Raw genomic sequence first — 6,000 nt, 5'->3', positions numbered from 1 at the left:
TGTTTTAAAGAGCTGTATGTCACACAGAGACAGTGATCCAGGTGAAAACTCAAGGTGAGCTACACTCGTTATTTTACTGTAAGTGCAATAAAATCTACCAGAGTAAAAAACTAAGAAGAATGCTTAAATTTAATCCACAAAAAACGTGGTTATTTGAATTGAAATAATAATTGAATTGAAATTAATTTAAATAGCTTTTCAATTTCCTGGTCAAAACGCAAAAGGAATGAGCAGAAATTAAAAGTGGTTTGATTTTCTTTTCATATTTAGAATAGACACATTGCCCTGGCCTGGAAAAAAATTCAGTCAGAAGATTTTATTATGCTTTAACCCCTGATAAGATGGCCGGGGCCGTACTTAAAATATTTTTTAATTTTTTTGTTAATTAACGATATTGAATTTTTCAATATCAATATGCTTTTTTTCCATGTCATCCAGCCCTAGTTGATCAACAACACTGATGTGTATAACACTGGTTTTACACTTTGCCCTGGTGTCTGTGTATTGTTTTGTCAATTCCGGTTCAATCAATTCTTCCTTAATAACAGACAACTGACAATGATATGGAAAAAAAAAACCTACTTGTCTAAGATCCATTTCACGTTGTTTTTTGTTGATGTCCCTCCTCCAACCATGGACAAGATGGATCTGAAATTGGAGGAAATCAGTGTACAAAAACAAGAGCAAGTTTAGAGTTCAGTATATCCCATGACTGTTGTCTGTGTGGAGAAAAATGTAAATATATAAGCTAATCACACATGTTTTAAATTACTACACACACATACACACCCACAGGCACAGGCGAGAGAGCAGCGGGGGTAGGGGCCAAACAATATACATAGGACACATTCCTTAGCGGAATCCGCACAGGGGGGGAGTATATGATATATGTGCATCTCGACAACATACATACACATACATAGAAGACAGCACCCGGAGGGATGGACCGTATGAGCCAGTGTGGGTGGAGATACCCAGCGCTCCAACCAGGCCGCGGCATGCTAAAATTACGCTCCGCCTGCATCTATAGAATGAGCCAATCAGACTCATGCGGAGTCTCTTGAAATACACTGCGCACTCTGTTGTAAAGCGCCTTTTGAGTGAATTCAACCCTATGTTGAGTTGACTATTAGGTCCGTGCACGTAGAACTGCCGGAATATGTTTTCCTGATATTTGTGCTAATAAAGCGCTGTTATTGATATAACCCATAGACTCTCCTAGTATATTCAAGCTTACTATTTTTTTTCACAACAAATCTGGTAGCAGAGGATGGTTTGGAGAAAAGCTTGAGGAGGAAAGAATTTTAACGACTACCTCCTGTCTTGCAGAAGGAGGGGGGCTTCCTGAAAGAAAGTGGAGGCCAGAAGGATTCATCCATTCTCGGGAACGTTGATCACATGAGCGCTCAACCGAAAAGGTAAGCAGAAACCTATTTAATTGAATTCTGTATATTGAAAAATATAAATTAGGTGATCAACAAGTACCGAGTGTGAGTATGAATACTTTAGACAAAATTTAACTAAAGGATAAAATGTTAAAAATAGAAGGAAAACATATTCTGCAAAAGTGATAAAATAAACCTGCCATAGTGTGTACACATGTGTGACTGAACCTAACAGAAAACACGAGATGAAGGACGAATAGAAGGGCTTTTATGTGTACAGTATCATGAAGTAGCGGACCCACCACACCCCGTGAAACATGAGAATTCTTGCACATAATTAAGTCACTCTATTAACGAACATAGCGTGTTTTGGGTTAACCAACAGACTGCATAAATAGTACTTTGTAATTTGGAAACGATACAACTCCTCCGGGACCTCGCTGTCGAGCAGAGAAGCGTAGGCAGTGGTTGTAATACAGGAAAACTTATAGTAATTTGGAACCGATACAACTCCTCCGGGACCTCGCTGTCGAGCAGAGAAGCGTAGGCAGTGGTTGTAATACAGGAAAACTTATAGTAATTTGGAAACGATACAACTCCTCCGGGACCTCGCTGTCGAGCAGAGAAGCGTAGGCAGTGGTTGTAATACAGGAAAACTTATAGTAATTTGGAAACGATACAATTTCTCCGGAACCGCGCTGTCGAGTAGAGAAGCGTAGGCAGTGGTTGTAATACAAGAAAATTTAGACATGGCATGGAGTTTTATGATATAGACATAGAAGAGTTTAGAGATATAGATAACAAAGAAGAAGAGGAAGCAGCCGACACCCTGTTGCACGCTCCAGGAAGTGACACTCTCCATTCAGCAGCAACAGCAGAGATACATATACCAACGATAACGGTAGTGAGTAGACAGATACTAGAACTAGAAAAACTTATTAAGACGAGTCTGTTAAATAAACCTAGTGGGATTGGGGCTGGTCTGGGTAACGTTAGGAGCGATTCTTTTGATTATATTGAGGGATTGAACGAGGGGGAAATGGAAGACTTCGTAGAGACCTTGAAGGCTAGAGTTATGGCTGAGGATAGAAGTAAAAAGGGAGATGGGAAGATAGTTAAATCAGTAGCGAAAAGGTGGGAGATAAAGGGATGGATCACCAAGGACGGGCTGCCATCAAGAGAAGCTATGAATATAATGGTGAATGATGTCAAACAAAGATTAGAGAGAGCTCGACAGAACATGGAGGCTGAAAAGGACAAGCGATCATTTTTCAAACCACTCAAAAAGATCTTTGAAGAACAAGAAGAAGAGACAAGAGTAACAAATCTAATGCTAAAAGACCTGTTTCAGCAGAGAAGAATGGAGAGGGGAGACAAACATGAAGAGACACAGGGAGGGGGAGGGGGCATATATCCAGTCCTGCCAGAGAAGTTAACAACTGGGCCTCCAGAAACGACATCTCCCCCAACAGCCCCACCTCCCTACACCCACCAAAGATTTATGCCTGCACAGACCACAGACACAGCAGTTCAAGCACCAGTACTAACATTGGCCGGCATGGAAGTCCTCGTACAAGACCAAGACAGAGAGGAAATGAAGAGAGAAGTGGAAAGACTGCAACAGCGAATAACGGCACTGGAGCCCCCTGGAGGATCAAGGAGTCAAGGCGGCTCAGAAAAAACCTGGTCAGAAAGTGAACCAGAAGGACCTCTCACAAAAAATCCCTCGAAGCCACCTAGTGGTGGAAACCATATCGACCCAAGGAAGGAGGGGTCAACCAGAGCAAAGTCACCTGCCACTGCCAAGACAACATGGACTCCCATGTACGGACCACCCAGGAGCTGCAGCGGTTTTGAATGCGGTGAACTCACGATTTTGGACTATAACCCCCCATGACGTAGGAGCCCTGGAAACACAACCAGTGATTGTCACCCTGAAAGACCCAGATGCACCTCCTATTTATCAACGGCAGTATCCTCTAACCCAAGATCAAATGAAGGGAATTGCCCCCACGATACAGGGCCTTCTGGACGTCGGGGTAATATACGAGTGCCACTCCCCATGGAATACTCCCATACTACCGGTACAGAAAGCAGGGGGAAAGGGCTGGAGAATGGTACAAGACTTCCGCCCTATAAATGATGCAACGACTCCAGATGTTCATCCAGTACCAGACCCACACGTAGCACTCACGAGTTTAAGCCCAGTATTTCGATACTTCACTGTCATAGATTTGGCAAACGCTTTCTTCAGTGTTCCACTGGCACAAACATCACAAGCCATGTTTGCTTTCACGTTTGGGGGCAAACAGTACACCTACAATCGGTTGCCACAGGGGTTCAGGGACTCGCCAGGTCTCTTTAATCAGGTACTAAAAGCACACCTACTAGAACTCCAATGGCCACCAGGGGTTGTGCTCATCCAATATGTAGATGATCTTCTCTTGGCAGCAGAAACATCTACCCTCTGCCTGGAGGCCACTGCCCTACTGTTCTCAGTTCTGCACAAAAAGGGCTACAAAGTCAAGAGAGAAAAAGTGCAGCTATGCAGAGAAGAAGTCCTATTCCTAGGCCGACAAATCTCGGCATCAGGATTGGGAGTATCTACGGCCCACAGGGAATCAATCCTACACCATCCAAAGCCCACCACGGTGGCAGACATGCTGTCATTTCTGGGACTAACGGGCTACAGCCGATCCCACATACCTGATTACTCCAATCGGACACAACCTTTGCGGACAATGATCAACGAGGTAGGGGCTCGAAACCTCACAGAACGACTACCCTGGACTTCTGAAGCTGAACAAGCATTCACTGACATGAAACAAGTACTCTCCCAAGCTGCTGCACTCACCTCACCGGACTACACAGAAGTGTTCCATTTGGATGTTTCTGAACAAAATGCATTTTTAAATGCTGTTTTGTATCAGAAAAAAGGGGGAGAGAGGAATGTGTTGATATACTACTCTTCAAAACTCGACGCAATGGAAACCGGACAGTCAATGTGCGCCAGATATGTTGCAGCGGTAGCAAAAGCTCTCCAAAAAACAGCACATGTAGTGATGTGTCACCCATTACAGGTCCACACTGAACATGGAGTTGCAGCGTTTTTGGCAAGTAAGGAGTTTACTTTCAGCATGGCCAGAAAAACCAAGATTCAAAGAGAATGCACCAGGCCACATATAACCTTTGTCGCAGCCGAAAGGAACATGGCTGGAAACTTTGGGAAAGGAACCCCACATTCATGTGAAGAACTTGCGGTCAAAGAAAGTAAGCTCAGACAAGACCTGAAAAATGACATAGATCCCAAAGCAGAACTCTGGCTCTACACTGAAGGATGCTGCTACCAAGGAGAAAACGGACTGAACCAGGCATCATATGCAGTGGTTCAGCAACACTCCAATGGAAGACATGAGACGCTCAAAGCAGAAGTAATACCACAACCCGCTTCAGCGCAAATGGCAGAAGTCAAGGCGCTCACCGAAGCCTTGAAACTGGCCAAAGGAAAGACGGTGAACATCTTTACAGATTCTGCTTACGCACATGGGGCGGCACAAGTAGATGCACCCATGTGGCAACGGAGGGGATTCGTAACATCCAGCAACGCCCCAATCAAACACCAAAGAGAAATACAAGAGCTGGTGGAAGCAATCACCCTACCAAGAGGAGTATCCATAATGAAGTGCAAAGGACATGAGAAAACAGGCACCAGGATCAGTCAAGGAAACGAGGCTGCAGATCAGGCGGCCAAAAAGGCAGGAGGATATCAGCCAAAGCAAATGGTACTCAGGCTGACGCCCCCCCAACCTAAACTCACCGAAGAAGACCTAAAAAAGATACAAGAACAAGCAGGCCCGTACGAATGGTCGACATGGACACAAAAGGGGGCCACAAAGAAAGAAGGTCTCTGGAGATCACATGATGGAAGGATAGTGGCACCAGCAAAACTAGTAGCGACCCTACTAAAAGAAGCCCATGGACCAACCCATGAAGGACAAAGACAAACACTGTTGAACATTTCAGCACTCTGGTGGCACCCACACCTAGACAGCATGGCAAAACTATACTGCGAAGAATGCGTCGTCTGTGGAAACCACAACCCAAGAAAACCATTCAAAACGCCCATGGGATCCTACCCCGTACCTCTCGCACCATTCCAAGATATTAGTATAGATTATACAGATATGGGACAGGAGAACGTAGTACAGGGAAAGAGGTACACCTTGGTAATGGTAGACAGATTTTCAAGATGGGTAGAAGCAATCCCCACAAATAGAGAAGACGGGAAGACAGTAATAAAGTGGTTGCAAACAGAGCTAATACCCAGATATGGGGTACCGAAACGTATCAGATCAGACAACGGGACACATTTTAATAATCAGATGCTGAGTGAAGTGGAGGCATTCCTGGGGATTGCACACAGTTTTGGTTCGGTCTACCATCCACAGTCCCAGGGACTGGTGGAACGCGCAAATCAAACGTTGAAGGCTAAAATAGCCAAGGTATGTGCGGGCAGTAAGATGACATGGTTGGAGGCCCTCCCTTTGGCTCTCATGGCCATGAGAACCTCAAAAGGGGGAGGCACGCACCTGTCGCCCCATGAGTTGTTGACGGG

The sequence above is a fragment of the Eutrigla gurnardus genome (assembly GCF_963514095.1).
Source record: "Eutrigla gurnardus genome assembly, chromosome: 12".
Classification (NCBI taxonomy): domain Eukaryota; kingdom Metazoa; phylum Chordata; class Actinopteri; order Perciformes; family Triglidae; genus Eutrigla; species Eutrigla gurnardus.
Note: the sequence above shows the minus strand (reverse complement) of the source record.